Genomic DNA, 25353 nt, shown 5'->3' on the forward strand with positions numbered 1-25353 from the left:
TGGGAACTCTTTAATTTTCCGGGATAAAAAGTAGCCTATGTCCTTCCCCGGGATGTAAGTTAACTCTGTACTAAATTTCATCAAAATTGATTGAACTGTTAGGCCGTGAAAAGCTAGCAGACAGACAGACGAACAGACAGACAGACACACTTTCGCATTTATAATATTAGTATGGATTAGCACAGTTATACGATTATTCTAGAATCTAGATGAAATTCACGGTTCGTCTTAACGCCATCTAATATAAATTTAATAGATTTCATTTCTGTTAGCGCTTCAGAAAATATGCCAATATAGATATTGCATATATATGCATATTTATGATGGGTGGACTAAATATCACTAACACGAATATAACAAAATGATTTTGAGGATAATATTGCAACGGTAGCAAAATATTCTGAGTTTCTCTTTTCAGAGGTACTGTATTCAAAAATTTTACTCAAAATAACAAAAACCATGTTTATAATACTTTATGCATAAAGCTGACCGCGCATGAAACACGACGCTGCGCTGCTGTGAAGTTTTTCTATTTGAGGCTTTCACGTTTCTATTGTCTTTCGAAAATGTTGAAACTAGGGTTTGAAAAGAACTTTTAGGTTAATAAATATTAAAATGAAATGACAAATGTATTTTTCTAGTTTATTTTGTTACTAGCTTATGATAAATTACAAACGCATGAGTAGATTCTACTCGTGTGTTACAAATTTCAAACCCCTAATTTACCCCCTTAGGGGTTGAATTTGAAAAACCCTTTCTTAACAGAATAAATGTCTACGTCATAATAGTCTTCTGCATGCCAAATTTCAGCCCGACTCGTCCAGTCGTTTGAGAATTGAGCTTGCGTTGATAGATCAGTCAGTCAGTCAACCTTTTATGTTTTATGTTTTTTTTTAATTAATTGCGACTTGCGAGCGAACGAGCAGGGCGGCTCGGTCATCTGATGACACTGCATGTTCTTTAACAAATTATTATTAAATTTATTTTTCTATTCTAATTGGAGAATCTCTTTCAATTATGGAACTCAATGTTAATTTTTAATAATATACTCTATTATAACCTTTATTATTACCTCTATTATTATTATAAACTTTAAGGAAGTCAAATGTTGAACTACTTACGAGTATAATCTTTAGATCAGATTAACATTAATGCCATTTGTAATGGTAAAACCAAAATCTAGTGAGTAGTTTCATTGACATTTCTAATTGGTTCTAGTTTGTTAGTTTCACTATCCATACCTACTTAATATTTATACTAATTAGTAATATCAAAGTCTCTTTTGTGTCTTTGCATAAATGAAGAGGATTTAGCATTTAATGAAGGTCAATTAATTTGTAATAATAACTATGAGGAAATCATTGGTTGACTTACTACTTAATTTAATAAAGTTCAAGGTAAAATATTATTATTAGATGCTTAAATTAAAAGTAGTCTACATTTTAGTAGATCAATATCTAATACATAAGTCCACTTTTTTATATCAAACATTTATTATATTCTAAAAAAAAACCATAACTTTCACGGAGTTTTTAATTTTAAAATACGCTTAAGACAAGATAAAATAAAACTCCGAAGTAGCTGATATAAGTCCTTGAGACAATGATAAATATTTGTGAGGTGATTTATCTGATAGTTAAGTCATTAAAAAATCTGTTTGGCTACCTAATGGATTTAAGTTTAAATATAGGTACACTTGGCGGTAAGGGTTCCTTACAGCATATTTAAATAGTATTTGGCTTCTGCATTTGTATGTTATAATATGTAGGTACATCTATGCGCTCCGTTCATACTTGTACGCACCAAGGAAGAAGGAACATCTTCCTACCTCACCTTTATACCCAATGCTTAGTTATAGAGTTTTTTAGTATTTCCTGATCATTATATTTTTCTATACAAAACAATAACAAGAAAGTTTTTTTGTTCTTCATTATTATTGATTAAGTAATTAGGTTTCATATTGGAAATTATTGAAAATGTTCAGTAAAACTCAATCTAACTACTGTACGAATCATGTTCAAATAGATAAAATAGCGTTCGGGACAATTTTTTTTTAAAGAATATTAGCCATGTTAAATGTCCCCTTTCCTCTCCAATTAAGCGTCAGGCTTGTGCTAGGAGTAGGTACGACAATTTATAGTGCAACGGGCGGGGTTTGAACCGTCGACCTTCCGGTTTTCAGTCAACTCCTATACCAGTTGAGCTATTGAGGCTTTTTAGGTAGAATATCCGAAATACATACATCTCTTACAGCCGCACTCAGAGTCTTAAGTTAAAACGAGATAGATTTATGTGAGAGATATAGCTCTGTCTCGTTTTAACTAAACTCAAGTAACGATTAAGCGACCCTAAGTGCCGATTTTACCGAAGAATAAATTGGGCGTAATGACAGTTTTTGTATTGAAAACCTGCCAAAATATCAATTTACTCTCGGATAAGACTTGTTTTACGTTGGTGAAATTGGCCCTTAGAGATTAATTAAGTCAGTAACTGACTGAAAAATTAGATAGTGCTGTCAGCTACATTGATGTAAATTGGCTTAGTTGATAGGTCATTCAACCGAAAGGCCCGAGGAGATTAATCACGGTATAAAGCTGCAACACCTACACCAGAATGCATCATACGTTTAATAATGTTAATACATTTATTTATGTATGATGACCTTATACTTGGCATTACTTAACTAAGTACATAGTCGCCTTCCATCTAATGGCATTATAGGTCTGGTCGAACCAGCAATATCGGGAATTGATTATCAACAAAATTGTGGCCAAAAATATTACCTTATAAAATTCAGCTATTAAATAACATGTACCTAAGCATAATTTCAGAAAAGCATTTAGGAATTGCATTTAGGTTTGAAACAGAGTAGATTACGCTTTCAAACTTCACTCTCTCATTTTATTAAGGTTTTACCAATGATATTAGAAGAAAATAGGTAGATACGTTATACGCGGACCGCAAGTGGCACGTTAAAACTAAGCTAATTAGCAAACCTGAGCTCAGTCGCCCGCTGTCGTCGCGCTAACGACGACGTGGTTGATAGTAATGTGTATTTTGTTTTCGTCTCCCAAAACAACCGAAAATGCCGTCGTGTGTGATGAGATTCTGCACAAACTACACAAGCAAGGTTTCCAAAAGTCAAGGAATCACATTTCATTCGTAAGTAAAACTATTTCTTTTATATAATTCGTATTTTTCACTTATTTAACAATAACAAACTCGTGCACGTTCGTGTAAAATGCAACTCATTGCAATTTCGACCTTATGTCACATGCCATAAGTACGTATCAAGTTATCGTTGTACGTATTTTAAAGTTTCCGATCAAAGAATATAAAATAAACAGATAGGTCTCTTCTGAGTATTGACAATTCAAATATTGTGCATATTTCCTGTTTTAGGGAAGGATTTAATTTAATTTAATTTTTATTATTTTTGTTATAGCGGCAATAGAAATACATTCTGTGAAAATTTCAACAGTCTACTTATTACGGCTTACGAGATACAGCCCGCTGACAGATGGACGTACAGACAGCGGAGGCTTAGTAATAGGGTCCCGTTGGCACCCCTTGGGCACGGAACCCTAAAATCGAGCGGAACCGCGGGAAAAAGCTAGTTCGTAATATATTAAATACCACAGTATAAGGTTTTTATTTTACTATACAACTACAGTGTAGGCATAAATCGGCATTAGCCGAAAAGACTTTACGGTTTTTTTTTCTTTGGAGTTTCTAGTATACCGTCTCGTCCCGTCTCTTTTACGCTCGCATTATTAGGCATATATCCGTCCTTCTTCCACTCTTCTGTGCAGGACGAGGTAGTGCAAAATATAACCGTCTCTTTTTCGTGCGCAACTGAAGCTGAGGTTATTAGTTCACCGTCCTTTACTCTCTGTTGTGTGAGGTTAAAATACTATCTATGCGTTTATGTGTGTTGAGTCTTTCGGCGCTGACGCAGCGTGCCATTAATAAACATCGAATTTGATACAAGTAACCTATCTACCTCTTTTTCTTCTAATATCATTGGGTTTTACGACAAAGTAAAAAGTTGCGTGTAAGCGACCGGCTGAGCTTTCAGCTGTCCACATAATTATAGTCTACTCTACATTTATAAATTGTAACTTTTATGTTTTGAAAACAAAAAACAAAACTTCTGTATTTCTGGCCGGATTTTCTCAGTCAAATCTTCTTTCCGAACCCAATGATATTAGAAGTTGTCCGAACCGATGTGGATATTATAACAGAAGAGACACTAGCTCCTATTTGAAATTCGAAGTTATCAGCTGTATGTACCCTTTGGATTGTTCAACAATTACATTTAGTTCAGTACAAACATGTGATCTTACACTTGACATTATTATATAAGTACGTGGGTCGCCTTCCGTCTTGGATTAAGTATAGATAATGGATTTTTAAAAGTCAAGCTGCATGCGTAAATATCATGCTAGTCAATTTGTGAACAGCTTTAAATTTTCTGAAACCTCAGTTTTTGGGGTTCCGTACCCGAATATTGCCAACAGGACCCAATTACTAAGCCTTAGCTGTCCTTCCGTCTGTCTGTCAGCGTCTAGTATATAGTATATACACCCGTATCTCGTGAGTCGAACTCGAAATAGGTACTTAGAAAATTGAAATTTTCACAGAAAGTGTATTTCTATTTCCGCTATAACAACAAATAATAACAATTTCAAAATGGCCGCCTGATAATTAAAAAAATTGTGTTATTTCTTGGACAAAGGTACGGAACCCTTCGTGTGCGAGTCCGACTCGAACTTGGCTGGTTTTTGATGATTTACAATATCGGAACTTGGTCTCTCATAAACAGGCTCACATGCCAGTCACTTACCGATTGATTGTAAAAAGAACAATGCTTATTAGGGTTCCATAGCCAAATGGCAAAAAACGGAACCCTTATAGATTCGTCATATCTGTCTGTCCGTCTGTCTGTCCGTCCGTATGTCACAGCCATTTTTTCCGAAACTATAAGAGCTATACTGTTGAGACTTGGTAAGTAGATGTATTTTGTGAACCGCATTAAGATTTTCACACAAAAATAGACAAAAAACAATAAATTTTGGGGGTTCGCCATACTTAGAACTGAAACTCAAAATTTTTTTTCATCAAACCCATACGTGTGTGTATCTATGGATAGGTCTTCAAAAATGGTATTGAGGTCTCTAATATCATTTTTTTCTAAACTGAATATTTTGCGCGAGAGACACTTCCAAAGTGGTAAAATGTGTGTGTGTGTCCCCTGTAACTTCTAAGATGTGAAATAAGAGAATGATAAAACTAAAAAATATATATGATGTGCATTACCATGCAAACTTCAACTGAAAAATTAGTTTGAACGAGATCTAGTAAGCAGTTTTTGATTTATAGTGAAAAATGTCGATAAAATACGATTGGACTACGGAACCCTCAGTGCGCGAGTCTGATTCGCAGTTGGCCGGTTTTTTTTTTAATGGAATCTGCCATCCTAAATAGAGATAATGATATTATTATTTACCGTCCCACTGAAGGAATCAGCTGTGTACGATTCACCATGCCAAACGTCTTTTAACATACCTAGCCAACCATAAGAAAAGACAATAGACACTAAAACACCACAAATAAACTTCAATTTAATTTGTATCGAGATATTTAACCATACGGTGATGCACAGCAGTTCAGTATTAATTAAGTACACGATAATTTAAATAAACGATGGGAGCGTTAACTAATGCGTTAGATATGTGAATTTATTATATAAACACTGACGTTCTGCATCAAAACTATCATCACTCCAAACTTCAACATTGTTAATACTATCAACCAAATATTATGATTTCTAGTGGTACACTAATGTTTAGGAAAATTGTTGTGGTAATAAATTAGGAATCCTGCTTGCTTTATTGCTTTTGTTTTTATCGTTGGTAGGTGTAGTAGGTATTGTGTTTTTGTTACTAGATTCTGAAGGTCAAAATGACTACAAACCAAATTGGTTGCCTTAGTACATTGTTGTAATCAATAATTTGCTCCAAATTCTAGTCATTCATTCTGCTGTAACTTTTCGTTTTGTTTAATACACTATTATTATGAATGTTATAGGTATACCTATAATATTCTGCTACAATTGTCGTATGAAGAATTTAAATAGTAACTACTACATTTTAATCATTTTATTATACAAATAGACTTAAGTTGGACTAAAGCAGAATATCCTATTCTCCCGAAAAATTGAGCAAAATAAAATCACAACGAACACAAAATCCATATCTACACTAATAATATTTTTTCTACATGTATTATAGTTTTCTTTTGTATTTAAGTTATGATATTCGAAAACAATTAAATTCAGCTTATTTAAAAAAACCGGTCAAGTGCGAGTCAGGCTCGCGCAATGAGGGTTCCGTACTACAGTCGTATTTTTTCGACATTTTGCACGATAATTCAAAAACTATGATGCATAAAAATAAATAAAAATCTGTTTTAGAATGCACAAGTGAAGACCTTTCTTATGATACCCCACTTGATATAGTTATCTTACTTCGAAAATTGAAAATCCTAATTATTAGTTTATGACCACAATTTAATTTTTTTTGTGTGATATAACCACAAATTCACGGTTTTCAGATTTTTCCCCTAATGTCAGCTACAAGACCTACCTACATGCCAAATTTCATGATTCTAGGTCAACGGGAAGTACCCTGTAGGTTTCTTGACAGACAGACAGACAGACAACAAAGTGATCCTATAAGGGTTCCGTTTTTCCTTTTGAGGTACGGGGCCCTAAAAAAGCTAAATAATTGCACTTTATTGCTAATATTATTATAAATGCTAAAGCGTGTCTGTGTGGCTGTCTGCTAGATTTCCACGGGCCAGCCATTAAACCAATTTTCACGAAAGGTACAGATATAGCTTTCTACCCGGAGACGAACGTAGGCTACGTTTTTATCCACTCGGACGAAGTCGTGTGCATTACCTTATTTCTATTGGTTTTCTAAGATTCTAAGTATATTATTTTTTCCTTGACCTACAAAGTCGATACTATAACTTCCCAATAGCGTAAAACTTAACGGTTTATTCATATGTTTACAAGGTAGGCGGTAGTTTGCATAGGTCCTCGTATGATTATATTACCTTGATTTAAATAATTAGTCAATACCTACGTAAGATCATAAGATCATAAAACTCAAATCATTTATCCAGATTGAGTATTATTGTAATACACTTTCTGATTGTTACTTGTTGAATTTGCAATACAATGATGTAGTGATGTAGTGTAATATGTAAACTTAAAACTAAAGCTACGAGGGTTCCAAACGCGCCCAGGTCTGAGAAGAACCCACAACAAATTCAGCCGGGTATTCTTTTTTTATCATCACCACTTTACAAAATCACTTATACTTATTAGAACTGACAAAGCTTAGCTATAGATCTATAGATAGCAATACTATTTACATAGTACGCTAGGTACGTCATACAAAATGACAGTTATTCTTTGAGCTAACGAAGCATCACAGCGAGCGTACCGAATCTTAGATAGGTCATCGTGTTGACAGATGTTATCAACATTTAGTTCCAAGTACACTCACATAGCGCTCACTGATGTTATCAGCGGCAAAATGGTGATAATCAAGTTGCTTCAAAAACACGTCTTCAATTTGAATTCCAGCGTACTATGCAAATAGTAGTTATGTCAGTGGAGTAGGTACAACTTCAATTGTTTTGACTATATGGATGCCATGACGAATATGTTCATCTTATGTAACACATATTGTACATCTTAATTATAACTATTAGCTGTGCGGCTTGTAAGTTTGAGAGGCTTGATCAGATCAGTCTTACAAACCTTGAAATATAGTTAGTAGGTATACGTAAGTACTTTGTTTAGGCTATATTTAAGAGAATTTACCGTCATGCCATTTAGACGGTCCGTGAGATCTTTATGAATCTTAATTACCTACTCTCCAAAAGTTGCTGGTTTTCCTGAGTTAAGTACCTATCTATTATTATGGTCCGCGCTAATATAGTTTAAGTAGTTACGACTTTGAGCAATTTTAGAAACTTGGATTCTTCCGTCGATATCTCAATTCTGACCCTTTTCTTATTCTTCACTCTTCACTCTCCCTTATCTTATTAATTACTTTATATTAAGGAAAACGTGATAGGGAAAGATTGCCATCTACTTAGATACCGTCGACGTTACCAGAATTTACTATACTTAAGTGCTACTTACCCTTTTTTAAGTCGTTTATAGCCCGACTAAATCTAACCGTAATATCTAAAAATATATAAAAGGAAAAGGTGGCTGACTGACTTATTTATCAACACACAGCTCAAACTACTGGACGGATCGGGCTGAAATTTGGCATGCAGATAGCTACCATGGCGTAAGCATCCGCTGAGAAAGGATTTTCGAAAATTCAACCCCTAAGGGGGTGAAATAGGGGTTTGAAATTTGTGTAGTCCACGCGGATGAAGTCGTGAACATAAGCTAGTTTTCAATAAATGTCTAAGCACTTAACACAAAGGGCATCCGTAACAAACACAGCTTAGTAATAACAGAGTGAACGAATAAGCTAAGCTGATTCTGAGCTCCCAGATAACAAAGATCGCTTCAAATGTGCCTCTCGGCTTAAAAATGTCGTGTTACTTGTACATTTTTAAGTGGCGTAAATGGAATTGGCTTTTAAAATCTTTAATCTACTGAAATTGACATTAATATGACCTTACAAGTACGCTAGAAGATGTGTGCTATACCAAGTGACATACCTAGCTATTTTTTGTGCCGATTCGGAGCGATCTTAGCCACACCAAGTAGGTATACGTTCAAAGCTTCCTCATTTTTAATTCGAATCGCTAAGATATGGAACGCCCTTCCAGCATCAGTTTTCCCCTCCAATTTTAATATGGATACCTTCAAGTCAATAGTGAATAGGCATCTTATAGGCAAGCGCGCTCCATTTTAGGCAGAATTACCGCTCTATCCCATACATACCTGTGCAACTGTACTAGCTAACTACCTAGCTAGTTTCTATTAAGGTTGACCGTTGATATTTGGTCGGAAGAAATTGTATTAAGTACTTATACGATACTGATGTATTTTAGCTTTGGTGTTGAATTTAAAACATCGTAAAAATTGATAAATGAAATCTATGTACAGGAAATATTGGTTTTATATCAAGGACGCCTAGGCAGTAGGCAGACCACCTTAGTGTAAAAAATAAAATTGGTTTCACTCACGATGTAATTAAAACAAGGAGGCATAACATTATGCACATGATTTATGTTCTTATCTGGCGTTTGAATACATAAAACAAAGTAACACAGCTGTCGCATCCTTTTTATTATTTTAGAATCAACCCATATTGCGAAAGTGAGTATGTTTGTTTGTCCTTACATCACGCCGCAACGAATTAACGCATCGGCGTGTTTTTTACTCGGATAAAATAACTAAATCCGTTTAGTTAAAGACATAGAGATTGAAATTAAGCTAACTTTTTTTCGCGGGTAATCAAAGATTTTCTACGACCTTTTTTAAAACTACACCCACGTGGACGAAGTCACGGGAATTGTCTAGTACGTAGATTTATTAGCATAATCAATTTGTGCACATAATTTTTTGTATAATTAATAGCATAGATTTGGTTGATAGATCGAATTATATATTAGTCGAAATATATTTTAATAATGATATTACCAGTTATTTTTCTCTTTTTATCACAATGTTTTCCTAGCATCAAAACGTAGAGTCACAACAAAATTAAATCCTATTTACAATACACAGCCAAAAATTTAAAACATTTAATTTTTTTTAAATAATGGTGTGTGATGTTAGTCAATTTTCGGCTAGTTAGCGCCATTCAAGGCGATTTGGATTTGCTAAGATATAATATGGTCGTAAATCGCGGCGGCTTCCATTCTGTTGGGCTAAGATTATTTATACATACCTACATAATATTATGAGCTTTGCTTTAGCTATATTAGAAATTCATCCATTGAGTAAAACGGCGTTAATATATTGTAAAAGTTTTCATGGGTAGATATTATGGGTGTTTAGGGATTGTTCCGTACTTTTGATATATTTATAATCATAGCACAAACCAGCGTCTTTTCCAAATTCGTAGACTTAATTTTATTACAATCGGTCGGGGTTTACTTATGTGGCCGCTTACTAAAACGGCAACACTACAACTGTCAGTCGAACTCGAAGTTGACACATACCAAAAACGATCCGCGAGAACGCGTGACACACATCAAAACACAAGCCTCTAACGGCTATCATCAAAAAAGCAAAACTTTAGACGCGAAGTTCATCAACCTTCGACCAGATCATCAATCCTGGACCTTACCAGCGCATCTTGGGGGCCCCCATCATCGGAGCGCGTTCCCGGATCCGGTAAGTGACTGCATTATAAACACTGACCGTCCATTAGCTTTTCTTCTAAACATAGTTTCGAACCGGATATACCGCATTATATCTAGGCATTTTTGTATAATTTCGCGTTTTATAACTGTTTTGTGCTAGTCTAATTAAAATAGATCTAATTTTAGTCAGTTTCATAATTTTTTTGTGAAGCGCGGGTGGTACCACCGCCGCGCCGGCAACTAAACTTAACATCGAGATTTTAGGCCTGTTAAGTATTAATTTGAGCTAATATCGGTGTATACAGCCTCCTCACAGCTAGTTATTTGTAATTATATATAGTTTTTAGGTGTTCCAAGCGATATTTCAACATTTTTTAGCATTAAATCTCATGAACGCAGTAGTTTATAAAAGTGTTACCTACATCGCAGTTCACAACGCGCGGCGAGATAAGGCCGTTTGCACACAGCGTTCATGCAAAAAAACGTATACAAATTAGCTGACTAATGCATTTGTGCTAATTGGGTAGGTATATCATAACGCAATATCGATTGATAATAATAATCAAGTTTTTATAGCTACGGTTTACATTACCTACCAGTTATAAACTATTGATTTAATACAAAACCAAAATAATTATTATACTTACATTTGTTACATGATTTAAATCCATAACGATGGAATTTGAACAACTGATTTTCGAACGTGATCTTGCTCTCGATAGTATCCAACGTATAGTGGACTGTTCTGAGGACCCAGCCGAATTTCGTGTTCGGGTAAAAGAGTTAAATTCTATTAAGAAAACCTTTTTCCAAGTTCAAGGAAAAATAGAAAAACTTTCTGTTAAACTAAATAAGTTTTCCAAAGAAGAACATCTCGCTACACGTAATAGGTTTGATTCCTTATATTATAAAATTCAAATTACATTAGATTCCATAAAGGAGACGCGAAAACAAAGCTTAGCCAGTGTGGCAATGCCCTGTGGTCACGAAGCGCACGCTCACTGCAATATATCACAATCTGCGCAGTCTCATATTCGTTTACCAAAAATATCATTACATACATTTGACGGGAAATTAACTGAATGGAATGCCTTCTATGATTTATTTAAGTCACTTGTGCACGATAATGAAACTTTATCAAATGTTGAACGGTTTAGGTACTTGTTATTGTCACTAAAAGATGAACCTTTTAATTTAATTAAATCCGTTCCGGTTACGGACTCTAATTATGAAAATGCCTTAGAAGCGCTACGTCATCGATACGAGAATAAAAGAATCATCGCAACAAAACACTTTGACAATATTTTTGACGTTGAGCCAGTAAATGAAAAGAATGTACAATCTAGCTTACGGCAGATACTTAACACATATTTCGAAAACATAACGGCCCTAAATTCTTTAGATTTTCCCGTAGCGGAGTGGAGTTTTATACTCTTAAATATATTATTAAGAAAAATTACGCCTGACATACGGAGGCGATTTGAATTATCCTTGCGATCGCCAAGCGACATACCATCAGTAAGCGAATTACTGGATTTTTTGGATAAAGAGTTAGCGGCGTCTGAAGTAATGGCGGCATCGGCACCATCTACGAGTACAGCGACTACCTTAGGCCGTGCCTCCACTGCAATACCAACTGCCAACACCACTCGCACAGCTGCCTTTGGGGCGACAGCGCGGCGCGCGCAATTTGCCAACCGCCCATTATCGCTGCCCTACTCCGGACCTGATCAACAATATAGCATGCCGCGTTCATTGAATACTTATTCTACGAATCATCCACGAAACATGAATGTTTATACAACTGCTATTGAATTTCCGCCTACCCTCAAGTGCATATATTGTAAAGAAAATTCCCATCCGCTAAACAAGTGTGACAATTTTCAAAAGCTTAACATTGGTGAACGTAAAAACTTTATAAACTCAAATAAAATTTGCAGCAATTGTTTATATATGGGCCACAAAGACGACATGTGTCCCTCGCGTCGCAACTGCCGCTATTGTAACCTACGTCATCACTCCTCAATATGTGACACTTTATCTAAGCAAAGCGTCACACTGACAACAGAATGTTCGGCTGCCTCGGAATCTTGCTCAGAAGGGCCAACTCTATTACATGGAGCTACAAAGTTTCCTAATAATAAAAATTGTACTGTCTTACTTACAACTGCACTTGTCAATGTTCGATCCATGAACAGCGAACCAAAACCATCACGTTTGGTACGCGCTCTGGTCGACCAAGGTTCGCAAGCTACTCTCATCACGGAAGCATGTGTTCAACGACTTGGTCTATCGCGATATCCCGCACAAAAAAGCACTACGATCACAGGAATAGGCGATACCAATGAACAACCACGTGGTTATGCGTTATGTGAGGTTACACCTCATAACAAACCAGAACCTAAACTATACATTGAGGCTCTGATCCTCCCTAAAATAACTAGCTACATTCCAAACATACCAAGTTCATTTGAACAAATCCCCCATCTAAAGGATCTTACATTAGCAGATCCAGAACTACGTTCTACGCGTCCCGTGGAGATCTTATTGGGGTCAGACTATACTGATAGCATACTACTTTATAATAATATCAAAGGTCCACTTGGTACTCCTGTGGCTATAAATAGCATTTTTGGCTATCTCCTAAATGGCAAAATTTCTCATTCAACGTCTGGTTCTGTTTCTGTTAATCTTAGCACGTGCCAGCTCGACGTTCAACTTCAAAGATTTTGGGAGCTGGAGTCGATGCCTGAAAATACTCATCGCACCAAAGATGAACTTAATTGTGAAAAGATTTTCGTCAACACTCATAAGCGGGACCTGAATGGAAAATACACAGTTTCTTTGCCGTTTAAGGAAAATGCTCCTCCACTAGGTGAATCTCGAGCCATTGCCCTCTCGCGTTTAAATAAACTGGAGGTAAAATTGTCACGTAACTCCACTTTACGAGCAGAGTACAATAAATGTATGCAGGAGTACTTAGACCTGGGACATATGGAACCTGTCCACCTCGCTAAAATGCAAAGTATAACTTCTTACTACATACCTCATCACTGCGTAGTGAAGACATCGGCAAGCACTACTAAATATCGGGTCGTTTACGATGCTTCATGCAAAACTACATCTGGCCGTTCTCTTAATGATAACCTTCTGACAGGACAAAAGTTACACCAGGACATTACAGAAGTTCTACTTAAATTCAGATTACACAACATTGTTTTCACAGCGGACATCAAAATGATGTATCGCTTCATTAATCTCTGCAAAGAACATCGAGACTTTCAGAGAATCCTTTGGCGGTTCTCTCCTCTTGAGCCTGTGCAAGAATTCCGCTTGTGTACGGTTGTAACGAACATAGCCTACATACAACATAGGGACCTTAAAAAAAAAAAAAAAAAAAAAATTATGTATATAATTTTTTTTTTTTTTATCAACGTAAGTCAGTCAGTCTAGTCGGTGCATGAGAAATTCGGTTTTTATTTAGGTTTCCATACGGCCGCCAGTCAATGTAGTCTATCGAGGAAAACTGTCTCTAGTCGGTTGGAGCCTGCGGACCAGACGGTCGCGGGAGTTAGAATCAAAATCAAACACTTGACATTAGTTTTCTCTACTGCGTTGGGCCACAGTTCGAACACTTATGTGAAAGAACAAATTCCCTTATCATTGCAAGGGGTGGTCCGCGAGGGCTGAGCAATTAACTGGTGGTCGACCATATGGCTTCTTGTGTGTGAGTGTAATGGAAGTGCGAGCACTTAACGTTCGTAGACTCTAACACGCTGACGAGGACCATAGTGGTAGACACCTATAATGAGTAGAGGCGAGGCGGGACATGCGCGCACTAAGGTGCGTGCAGCCTAGCGCTCGTGTGGTGGAAATATTTGTGGAAATGGGTGCTTGCATTAAGTGCTCTTATGGAGGAAGACATAGTCTTCAATTAAACAGGTCTGTGAAACTATAATGAGTAGAGGCGAGGCGGGACATGCGCGCACTAAGGTGCGTGCAGCCTAGCGCTCGTGTGGTGGAAATATTTGTGGAAATGGGTGCTTGCATTAAGTGCTCTTATGGAGGAAGACATAGTCTTCAATTAAACAGGTCTGTGAAACTATAATGAGTAGAGGCGAGGCGGGACATGCGCGCACTAAGGTGCGTGCAGTCTAGCGCTCGTGTGGTGGAAATATTTGTGGAAATGGGTGCTTGCATTAAGTGTTCTTATAGAGGACATAGTCTTCATTTAAACAGGTCTGTGGAATTATAAAATAGTTGAATGATATGGAGGTGAGGTTGTCTAAGACGGTAGACGTGCTTGTCGGTGGCACTTTGCACTATGTCTATCGCTATTTTTTCCCTAAGGTGCAACTAGTTGAATGATATGGAGGTGAGGTTGTCTAAGACGGTAGACGTGCTTGTCGGTGACACCTTGCACTATGTCTATCGCTGTTTCACTAAAGGAGAATAATTGGAAGAAAGGAACGACCAAGCGGTCAATGTCCTAATGCCGAATCAGTGTTGCGCGTGTTGGGTCCGCTGCGCCATACATTGAATGCTACCACTAAGTGGAAAAAAGGGGTAAAATACAGGGATTTACTGGCATAGCCAGAGGTTATACACTTATGTAAATACAAAGTCTCAAAGCAGGGTGCTATAAAATGAACGCAAGAGCGGGCAGGCATGCACATGATCGTACGTGCTGTCTATTAGAACACCACTATGGTAGGTGGAAACATGGGAGCATGGCTCTATTGTAAACCAAGTTTGGAATATTATAACTTGAGAGCATAGCTCTTATTACTTACAAGCCAGTTTAAATAGATGGTGCAATTATAAATATTATCCAAATATCAATATTTCGTTGGAAAGCGCGTGCGGCATCGCTTCGACCCCATCGGTCGGAACGGTGTGTGTGCTCGCAAATTGTTACGTAATAACGTCCGGATTGTGGATTGAGTAATAACTCAACCGACGTTATAAAAATAGATAATATAATCTATCTAATTAAACTTATGTGCTGGACGACACATAAGATTTTTACTCAAGTAAGAAAATTTGAGAATGGGACCACTTTAAGTAGAAGGATACTTTTCTTATGTTATAGGGGCGATACTTCTAAAGTCTAAAAGCGATTCATGATTGATCTGGTAATGTGGCTGCTTAGGCGAGGTGAACCGCGCGTCCTTTAGGATACTCGGTAAATCCTTGCTTGAGCTGGCAGACGGAGTTGTACTCTGTGGTTACTTTCGATCTATTTGCTGGTATACGTTGGAGTGCGTTGGAAGATGATTATGCGAAGGAGAACCCTAGTGCCATTAATGGCGCCACTTGGCGCTTTGTGAATCCTTTGCTGAGCTGATTCTAGCATACTTTAATAACTACCGATCACAGAGGGCAGGTAATACTGCTGTTCTGTTTGTACTCTGACATTCGTTGGAATACTTAACCGCCTTATGGTGGTTAGTGAATACACGCATATAACATAAAGCAACTTTAGCGTTCGAGAGCACTTTAGCGAGAGAGGAACATAGCACTCTGGTGTTTGTGCATCCTACCTAAAGGAGAGCCTAGCGCCCAGTGCTTGTGAATCTTTTACTATAGTGATTTTTAACGTACACAAATAAGTGATGACTTATCACTTGAGACCGAGCACTCTGAGTGCTAAATTACAAGGGTATGTGTGTAAAGGGACACGTTCCTTACCTATTGGGCTACGCATGTGTCTGAACATTGAATTGAATTGACTAGAGACACCAGATAGGTCTGTTGATCTCTATGTTACCCTAATATTGCTTGGAGCGTTGCATTCTTCTGATGGCTATTTATAAATAATACATAAAGCAACTTTAGCGTTCGAGAGCACTTTAGCGAGAGAGGAACATAGCACTCTGGTGTTTGTGCATCCTACCTAAAGGAGAGCCTAGCGCCCAGTGCTTGTGAATCTTTACTATAGTGATTTCTAGCGTACACAAATAAGTGATGACTTATCACTTGAGACCGAGCACTCTGAGTGCTAAATTACAAGGGTATGTGTGTAAAGGGACACGTTCCTTACCTATTGGGCTACGCATGTGTCTAAACATTGAATTGAATTGACTAGAGACACCAGATAGGTCTGTTGATCTCTATGTTACCCTAATATTGCTTGGAGCGTTGCATTCTTCTGATGGATATTTATAAATAATACATAAGCAACTTTAGCGTTCGAGAGCACTTAAGCGAAAGAGGACCATAGCACTCTGGTGTTTGTGCATCCTGCCTAAAGGAGAGCCTAGCGCCCCAGTGCTTGTGAATCTTTTGCTAGAGAGTGATTTCTAGCGTGAGTACTTTATCACTTACAAGTAAAATACAAAAACCCAGCATTAGCGTTTGAAGACACCTATGCGAGAGACGACCATAGCGCTCTGGTGTTTGTGCATCCTGCCTAAAGGAGAGCCTAGCGCCCCAGTGCTTGTGAATCTTTTGCTAGAGTGATTTCTAGCATGGACTACTTTATCACTTACAAGTAAAAATAATAAAATGCAACATACCTTCACACAATGGATTGAGGTCAGGCCTGCGATTATAACTCGCTTCGGCGGTATCGTAGTGCAAGCCGCTCATCCTTGAGATCTCTAAGATCATTACACTCATTCACACACAAAGGATTGAGGTTAGGCCTGCGTTTATAGCTTGCTTCGGCGGTATCGTAGAGTAAGCCACTCATCCTTTAGATCTCTAAGAGATCGATATACCTACACCGCACCACACTACACAAACCATTTACAGTGGAACACGCCACTATAAAGTATGCTTGCATGCGCCGTGCTATCTCATGAGAGGAACGCACCTCTCCTAACAGTATGCTTGCATACATTGCGCTATCCCTTGAATGATGACGCGTAGTGGGGGGGGAGCTCGTGTTCGTTGGTATTTTATGTTCTTAATGTGATAGGATACCAAGGGAAGGCAGAAGCTCACCGTTGAAGGCGCGGCGGAGCTTTCAACCATCATTCACTCCTAACCCCTTTTACACGAACTGGAGTGAATGGTGCCATTACACAGGGCTTCTTCTTCCTACAGTAGGAGGAAGAGCTTACATTTAGGTTTACACACGTTGAGTATGGGTACTAATATTATTACACTTCTTTTAATACGTCTCAATTGCTGAACCCACATCTTAAACCCCAATGGTTTAAATTCTATACCCGAACACGGTAGACATTTGGTATTCAATACGCGAACAACTGAATGATCGACCAGACAACTCCTATACACGAACGCACGTTCCAAAATAATGTGTTAATTTCTATGCGTGAATACATACCTTCAAAGCCCGAACACCTACAGTCATTTGAGCATTCAATACGTGAATGCCCACTTCCTCAGCTCATACCCCGTAAGGTCCGTTAGGTCTGATGAACTCACTATTTCTGATACTCTAAACGTCCTTGGGTTATTGCGTTCACAACATGTTAAAAGGTTTCTACTGTTAGATGATACGCGTGCCACTAAAAGATATGAAATAGGAAGCGTATTCTTTAGGTAGATCAGTATATGAGGTAGGGTAAATTCATTAGGTAGGCCTCGGTAGAGTTACACGGTAACCTTTGGCGTAGCCTCAGCGCCATTTCTTGCTCTACGTACACTTCGTCAATTAGCGATGGACGAAGCTGCATCGTTCCCCTTAGCTTCTCAAGTGCTTCTCAATGATGTTTTTGTCGATGATATTGTCACGGGGGCTAGCACAATTGAGGAAGCTATTGAACTTCAACGTCAACTTACCGCTATTTGCAAAGCAGGTACCTTCGAACTCCGCAAGTGGACAAGCAACAATCAAGAGTTTTTAGACAGTTTGAACACCGATGATTCCAGTCTAGATGATGCGCTCATACTATCCGCACTTGATACGAATGATTCAATAAAGGTTCTAGGGCTAAAATGGACACCAAAATCTGATACTTTCACATATCACACGGACATTCCTCCTCGCAAATGTACAAAACGTATAATGCTAGCTGAAATTGCTAAAATTTACGATCCTCTTGGCTTTCTGAGCCCTATAACTCTATTTGTCAAGCATCTAATTCAACTCTTGTGGGTAGCTGGTTCAGGATGGGATGAAGCTCCTCCGAAAGGCATTTGCGAGTTGTGGTATCGATTCATTGATGAGCTTAGTTCATTGCAAAACGTTATCTTGCCTCGCCACATACTTCCTAGCACAGCTATTGATCAAGTACAACTTCATGGCTTTTCAGACGCATCTGAAAAGGCTTACGCGGCCTGTGTCTACATTCGTGTCGTTAATACAGAAGGTGTAATCCAGGCACATCTTCTTCTTGGGAAAACAAAGGTTGCGCCATTAAAGCAGCTCACAATTCCACGGTTAGAACTTTGTGGGGCTCATCTTTTATCAAAGTTGATAAAAAAGGTTATAACTACGTACAGTAATATTTTACCCTTTGATGAAGTCTTCGCTTGGTGCGATTCATCGGTCACTCTTGCATGGCTACATTCATCACCGCACAAGTGGCGTACATATGTGGCCAATCGCATAGCGGAAACTACAAGTAATGTACCTGCCTCCCAATGGCACCATGTCCAATCAGCAGATAACCCAGCAGATTCTGCATCCCGAGGTGTATTGCCTACTCAATTGAATAAGCAATTGTGGTTCCATGGTCCGCCGTGGCTTTCAGGCCCACAGTCAGAATGGCCAGTGTCCAACGTAAAATGTCACACCGATGAAGAACGCCGCAAACACATTCTTGTAACACATGTCGACTCAAATTTAGAATTCCTCGAGCGATTCTCCTCATTGCCAAAAATGTTACGCATAGTGTCACTTATCTTTCGATTTTATCATAAATGTCGCAAAAGCAAATCTTATACAACAAATCACGTCACTGTTCCTGAGATCAAGCAATCATTGAGTCGCATCATAACCCTCGTTCAGGCTGAACAATTTTCAGAAGAAGTTTCACGTCTAAAGGACGACGATAGGTGTACCAAACGGTTGCAAAAATTAAAACCTTTCTTGGACGAAGACGGACTCCTCCGAGTTGGTGGCCGAATAAGCTGTGCCAACGTTCCTTATGATGCCAAGCATCAAATCCTATTACCAAAAAGGCACCATTTGACTAATCTGCTCATCGACTATTATCATAAAACTAACTTGCATGTCGGTCCCCAAACCTTACAGTTTATACTTGCACAGAAGTATTGGATTTTAAGCGCTCGCGATGCGGTTCGTATGCGAACTCGTCGCTGCGTGCCCTGCTTTCGCGCGCGTCCAATCGCACCGCAACCACCAATGGCTCAACTGCCGACAGTTAGAGTCCGCTCGCTGCGTCCTTTTCTTCATGTGGGAGTGGATTTTGCGGGGCCGTTCAATCTAAAATCTAACCAGTTTAGAAATGCTAAAATTCTCAAAGCATATGTTTGCGTGTTCATATGCATGTCGACGAAGGCAATCCATTTAGAATTGGTTCCCGATTTATCAACTATTTCATTTCTTAACACACTTCGTCGTTTCATTTCTCGGCGAGGTTTGTGCACGAATATCTACTCAGATTGTGGCCGAAACTTTATTGGCTGTGATAACTATCTGACCGATCTTTACACGTTTTTGCGAGACGAATCCAATCAGTCCGTTTTAAATAAATATCTAGCTGAACTTTCGATAACTTGGCATTTCAATCCTCCTTACGCCTCGCATTTTGGAGGAATTTTCGAGGCGGGTGTAAAGAGCATGAAATCCCACCTCTATCGAGTCATAGGTAAGCTCACGGTAACATATGACGAATTTAACACAATTCTCTGTCAAATCGAGGCAGTCCTCAATTCCAGACCACTTTGCTTATTAAGTAATGATCCTACAGATCCATTACCACTCACACCGGGTCACTTTTTGATTGGGGAACCATTAACCTCATTACCAGAATTCGACTTTTCAAATGATAATCCTAATCGCCTTGTTCGGTGGCAAGTTGTTCAACAGGCTATCCAACATATTTGGAAACGTTGGAGTGTAGAATACCTTCATCAGTTACAGCCCCGAGGTAAATGGTTCCACGATAAAATTAATACACCCATCCACGAGGGTTCGGTAGTCGTGCTAATCGATAACACACTACCACCACTGCAGTGGCGTCTTGCGCGTGTACATCAACTCCACCCGGGCGCTGACGGTATAACTCGGGTAGTCACTGTCCGTGTGGGCAATAATTTAGTCAAACGACCTGTAGTCAAGATCTGCCCCTTACCCGTTGAATAAGTATTTTCTATTTTCCCATTAGATGTTTAGTATAAGTTAGCTTAGGTAAGAGTTTTTTTATTTATTTTTATTTTTATAAAATAATCCTGGATTATTTTATGGCCGGCGGTATGTTCCGTACTTTTGATATATTTATAATCATAGCACAAACCAGCGTCTTTTCCAAATTCGTAGACTTAATTTTATTACAATCGGTCGGGGTTTACTTATGTGGCCGCTTACTAAAACGGCAACACTACAGCTGTCAGTCGAACTCGAAGTTGACACATACCAAAAACGATCCGCGAGAACGCGTGACACACATCAAAACACAAGCCTCTAACGGCTATCATCAAAAAAGCAAAACTTTAGACGCGAAGTTCATCAACCTTCGACCAGATCATCAATCCTGGACCTTACCAGCGCATCTTGGGGGCCCCCATCATCGGAGCGCGTTCCCGGATCCGGTAAGTGACTGCATTATAAACACTGACCGTCCATTAGCTTTTCTTCTAAACAGGGATAAACCTAAGCATAAAACCAGGGTTGGAAAAAACTATATGACATAAAAAAACCGGTCAAGTGCGAGTCGGACTCGCATACGAAGGGTTCTGTGCCATCGTACAACTCAAGATAATACTGGTTTAAGTAAACTAATTATTTGTTCATGAATACCTAATTAGTTTTCAAACTATCTGCAACTAAAATATTTTTATCTAAAAAAAATATTCGGATGGCAGCCCTAAGTAGTTTAAACTACTACTATAAAACTACTCTATTTAAAGCAAACAATAAAAGTGCTCTAGGCGTCACGACCGAATCCAGGCATACAGTACCTATTACATAAATGACATCATATCGCCGAACAAAACCCATTCTCACAAATAATAACTACTAGGAAATTATAGTCTGTAAATGAGTGTTATTTAAACGATACTTTTATAGACCAAATTGCGTCTTCAAAATCATCCTTTGTGGTTCAATAAATTTGCTAACGGTATCTTAATTTTATTACTATTATTTATTACATCACTAGCTGATGTCCGTGACTTCGTCCGCGTGCATTTACATTTTTCAAAATCCCGCGGGAACTCTTCACTTTCTCATTTATAATATTATTAGGATTAGGATTATTAGGAACTGCCCCGGAACTGCGTACCGCCTAACAGCCGATTTTATTTAACACTTACAGTTTTTTTTCATTTTTCTCTCCGTAAGAACCATCCTCGTACTTCAAGGAATATTATAAAAAAAGAATTAGCGAAATCGGTTCAGCTGTTCTCGAGATTTGCGATCAGCAACACATTTAGCGATTCAATTTTATATATAGAGATTAGGATTAGGATTGTGATAACCCAGCCATGCCACTACCGAGCTTAGGTCTCCTCTTACAATGAGAAGAATTTAGGCCATAGTCACGACTCACGTTAGCCAAGTGTGGATTGGCAGACTTCGCTCACATTTGAGAACATCATGGAGAACTCTCAGGTAGGTAGCAGATTTTCTCACAATGTTTCCTTCAATGTTAAACAAGTGATATTTTAATGATTTAAACGCATATATTTACGAAAAGTTACAGGTGGGTGCCCAGGAATCAGGATTAAACCCCCGACCAGCCGAACATGAGGCCATTTTTTCATGAGGCGATTTTCCACTCGTATCATGATTTTAAATCAGAGGAAAAATAGATATATAAATAAATAGATGAACATTTACTACTACGAAGCTTTACGTAGTCGGGTAAAAAGGACGATGGAATGCAATATTGATAAATTATATCGCAATGCAAAATCATGCAATGACATCTATCGCAATTAAAGTATGACGCATTATACCTTGATGTTGCATGTCTGTGTATCTATTTGTTTTTTAGACTATTTCATTTAGCTAATTAACGTTCCGTGGAATGTTTCTATTCCTTAATTGCTGGACTGCAATGATGGTAAAGTGATGATCAGTGGCATCCTGAATTTATCGCTGATTTTACAACGGTTAAGATAATGTTCAACTGGACATTTTCATGCCATCCGATGCCATTAACCCCCGACCAGCTGAACATGAGGCCATTTTTTCATAAGACGATTTTCTCTTTTTAGATTAAAAAAAGTAAAAAGAAACAATATTTTTAGTTCTATAATAACTATAAAATATATAAAAAACATTTATTTTTAGATTGTGTTAATTTAAATTTAACCGACTTTCAAAAGGAGGAGGTTTTCAACTCTGCGCGTTTTTTTATACAGTTTTGCTGCCAAACCACGTAGGTAGCAGTTTGTCGGGATTATTGATATTATAATGTTCATTATTTCAAAGAACGTTTAAAAACTTGTTTTTTTCTGTAATAAAGAAAAAAATATTTTTTAGTCAATCTAAGGACAGTTCGAGTTCCATAATATTTTTATTATAGCCATTATCATTTCATTGACGTCGTACAAGTATTTACGTATACGAAAGACAAACCTGTTCAACGCATCGTTAAAAAAATGCTAATTAATAATATGACATCTTATTATTTGCTATAGGTATTGACCAAGTAAACTTAGTGACATCCTATTCTGAAGAAGGACAAATAGGTCGGCCTCACTTGGGATGAGTCAAGCATAAGGTATTCGATAGATCGGTTTGAAGAAGAGTAGGTAGATTTGTCTATAATCCGCTCCGAAGGGGAAATGATGATAATATTTTATTTGCAGAATATTTTTACTTATTTATTTATTTTATTGATTTGTATGGCACGTCACCCGCGCGCGCCCGCACCGGGTTAGCGCGGTGGCTGTGCGGGTGTGCGTGGTGTTCCCTCCCCGATCGCAATCTCGACCTGTCGCGTACTATAGGTGTACATATTGTCACGCGGGAAAGGTTCCAATACTAATAACACTCTCGTATAGTATCAACCAGGGCCGAAGGAGCCTCTAGGTACTTTAAACATACCAAGCCAAGATGTTCTAATAAATTGTAACAAGACGTAGGCGTCAGTCTGCATCGGATAACATTGTGGTCTAGCTAACATTAAAAAGAGATCATGTGTAACTGTAAATAGTACCTATTTTCTATATTAGGCTTACGGTCATCGAACCGGACTAAAAAGAATTACTCGAGTAGTCTGACATGTATTTTATTACTGCATTGATATAAATATTCTTCTCGGCGTTTTGGAAGGTGACAAGTGACAGAATCGAGCTGAGCTTCTATAACCTTATCTGAAAAGAATTCTGATGCTTTACCATCCAAAAATCTCGGCATTCTAAAATAACAAAGTTTTTGTGTGGCTCTCGGCTCGAAAAGGAGTTGATGAGGCAAAGAAATTCACGGACTCTCATACCAAAAAACCACTGGTAGGCTTTTGACTAGACATTTTACAGCGTTAATTGCCTCATCTGGTGACAGAAGAGCTGGTTAAGTTCAATTGTATTTTGATTTAGTTACCCCCAGACACAAAATACAAACATATAATATATACTTTACATACATATCATGTAAATAATTTTGATCATTTAACTTTGAAGTTTTGCCGTAAAAAATTGAGCTTATTGATTGCATTATTTAAAATCAAATTGATTGAATAGGTATATCTATCGATTCGGAAGTTATATTTTCAATTTCATTCAATTTATTTCAAATCAGTTTTCAATTTAACGCGTATAGCGCAGTTATTAGCTAAGTAAGTAATATGAATTTGTTTTATCTTTCATGGGATTTTTGCAGTTTCTCTTAAAAGGCAAGTTTTTTACATTCAAACCAACAATGTTACATTCCAACGAATAAATGAATGTGCATTGACGATACTTTATTCAGATAGGGAAAATATAAAATTGTAACGAATTCATCGCACGTTTTTGTGAAGGAAAATGATCCGAAAAACCCTGCACAAGTATCAATGTGTAAAGTTTTTGGTGTGTAAAATTTTGGGATACGTATACGACCATACGACAGAATTCTAGAATAGTAGAACCCTCTGCCAAAATATAGAATCACCCGTCACAAAGTGCCCAAAAAAGAGCATTAATGTAAGATTAATTAATGTTTTTCGAGTTCATTGTCTCAAAAGAAAAAATCTGTTGTTTTTTGTCTTTAGTTGTTTGTTTCTTTAATTAGTTTTCTTGTTGTGATGTACAAAAATATGCAATAATATTTTATAAGATCACAGTTGAGTATCGTTTTTCAGGAGACTTCGTGCCTGAAGGATGTCAGCTTGCACCGTTGCATAAAAGTTTTTCTTTTTGTCATCTTTGTAACGTAAAATATTTCTTTTCTCAATTTTAAACGTATTGATATTCTATGCATTGAGATAAAGTAGGTATATATCGGAATATCATTTTTTTTTCTTATAGTCCAAGTTTTGTAAAACTTTAAATAACGCCCGCGACTTCGCTTGGTGGATTTAGGTTGTGTATAAAAGTGAGACATCTTTGATTTTCGCGATCAAAGTAGTCTATGTCCATTTTTAAACACAAGCTATCTCTGTACCTTTCGCTGAAATCGGTTAAGCGAAGCTCCTCCTTTTTATAAGTCGGTCAAATAATTATAGGTATTTGTATGTAGCTACATATAAAAATTGTGGAACTGAGAGGATATTTCGAAGTCGCATCTCTCTGGCAATCTCGGCCAGACTCTAAAGCTGAGACATACCCAACACTATTTCGATTTCATTCTAAATAAAGACTCCCACTAAGTGGACAAACGACACCAAACGAGTCGCAGGGAGCCGCTGGATTCAGGCGGCGCTAGACCGTTACGTGTGAAAATCCTTACAACGGACGTCTATCGGCTGACAATGA

The 25353-nt window shown here is 37.8% G+C and overlaps 2 protein-coding genes across 3 annotated transcripts in view; one reads left to right on the forward strand and one right to left on the reverse strand.

Annotated features, from left to right (window-relative positions):
• LOC117987029 (uncharacterized) overlaps positions 1 to 25353 on the forward strand; it is a 191278-nt gene that overhangs the window by 58258 nt on the left and 107667 nt on the right. The window lies entirely within an intron of this gene.
• LOC117987027 (uncharacterized) overlaps positions 1 to 25353 on the reverse strand; it is a 31820-nt gene that overhangs the window by 4058 nt on the left and 2409 nt on the right. The gene's annotated exons all lie outside the window — the stretch shown is intronic.

This window comes from Maniola hyperantus, chromosome 12, assembly GCF_902806685.2.
Source record: "Maniola hyperantus chromosome 12, iAphHyp1.2, whole genome shotgun sequence".
NCBI lineage: Eukaryota > Metazoa > Arthropoda > Insecta > Lepidoptera > Nymphalidae > Maniola > Maniola hyperantus.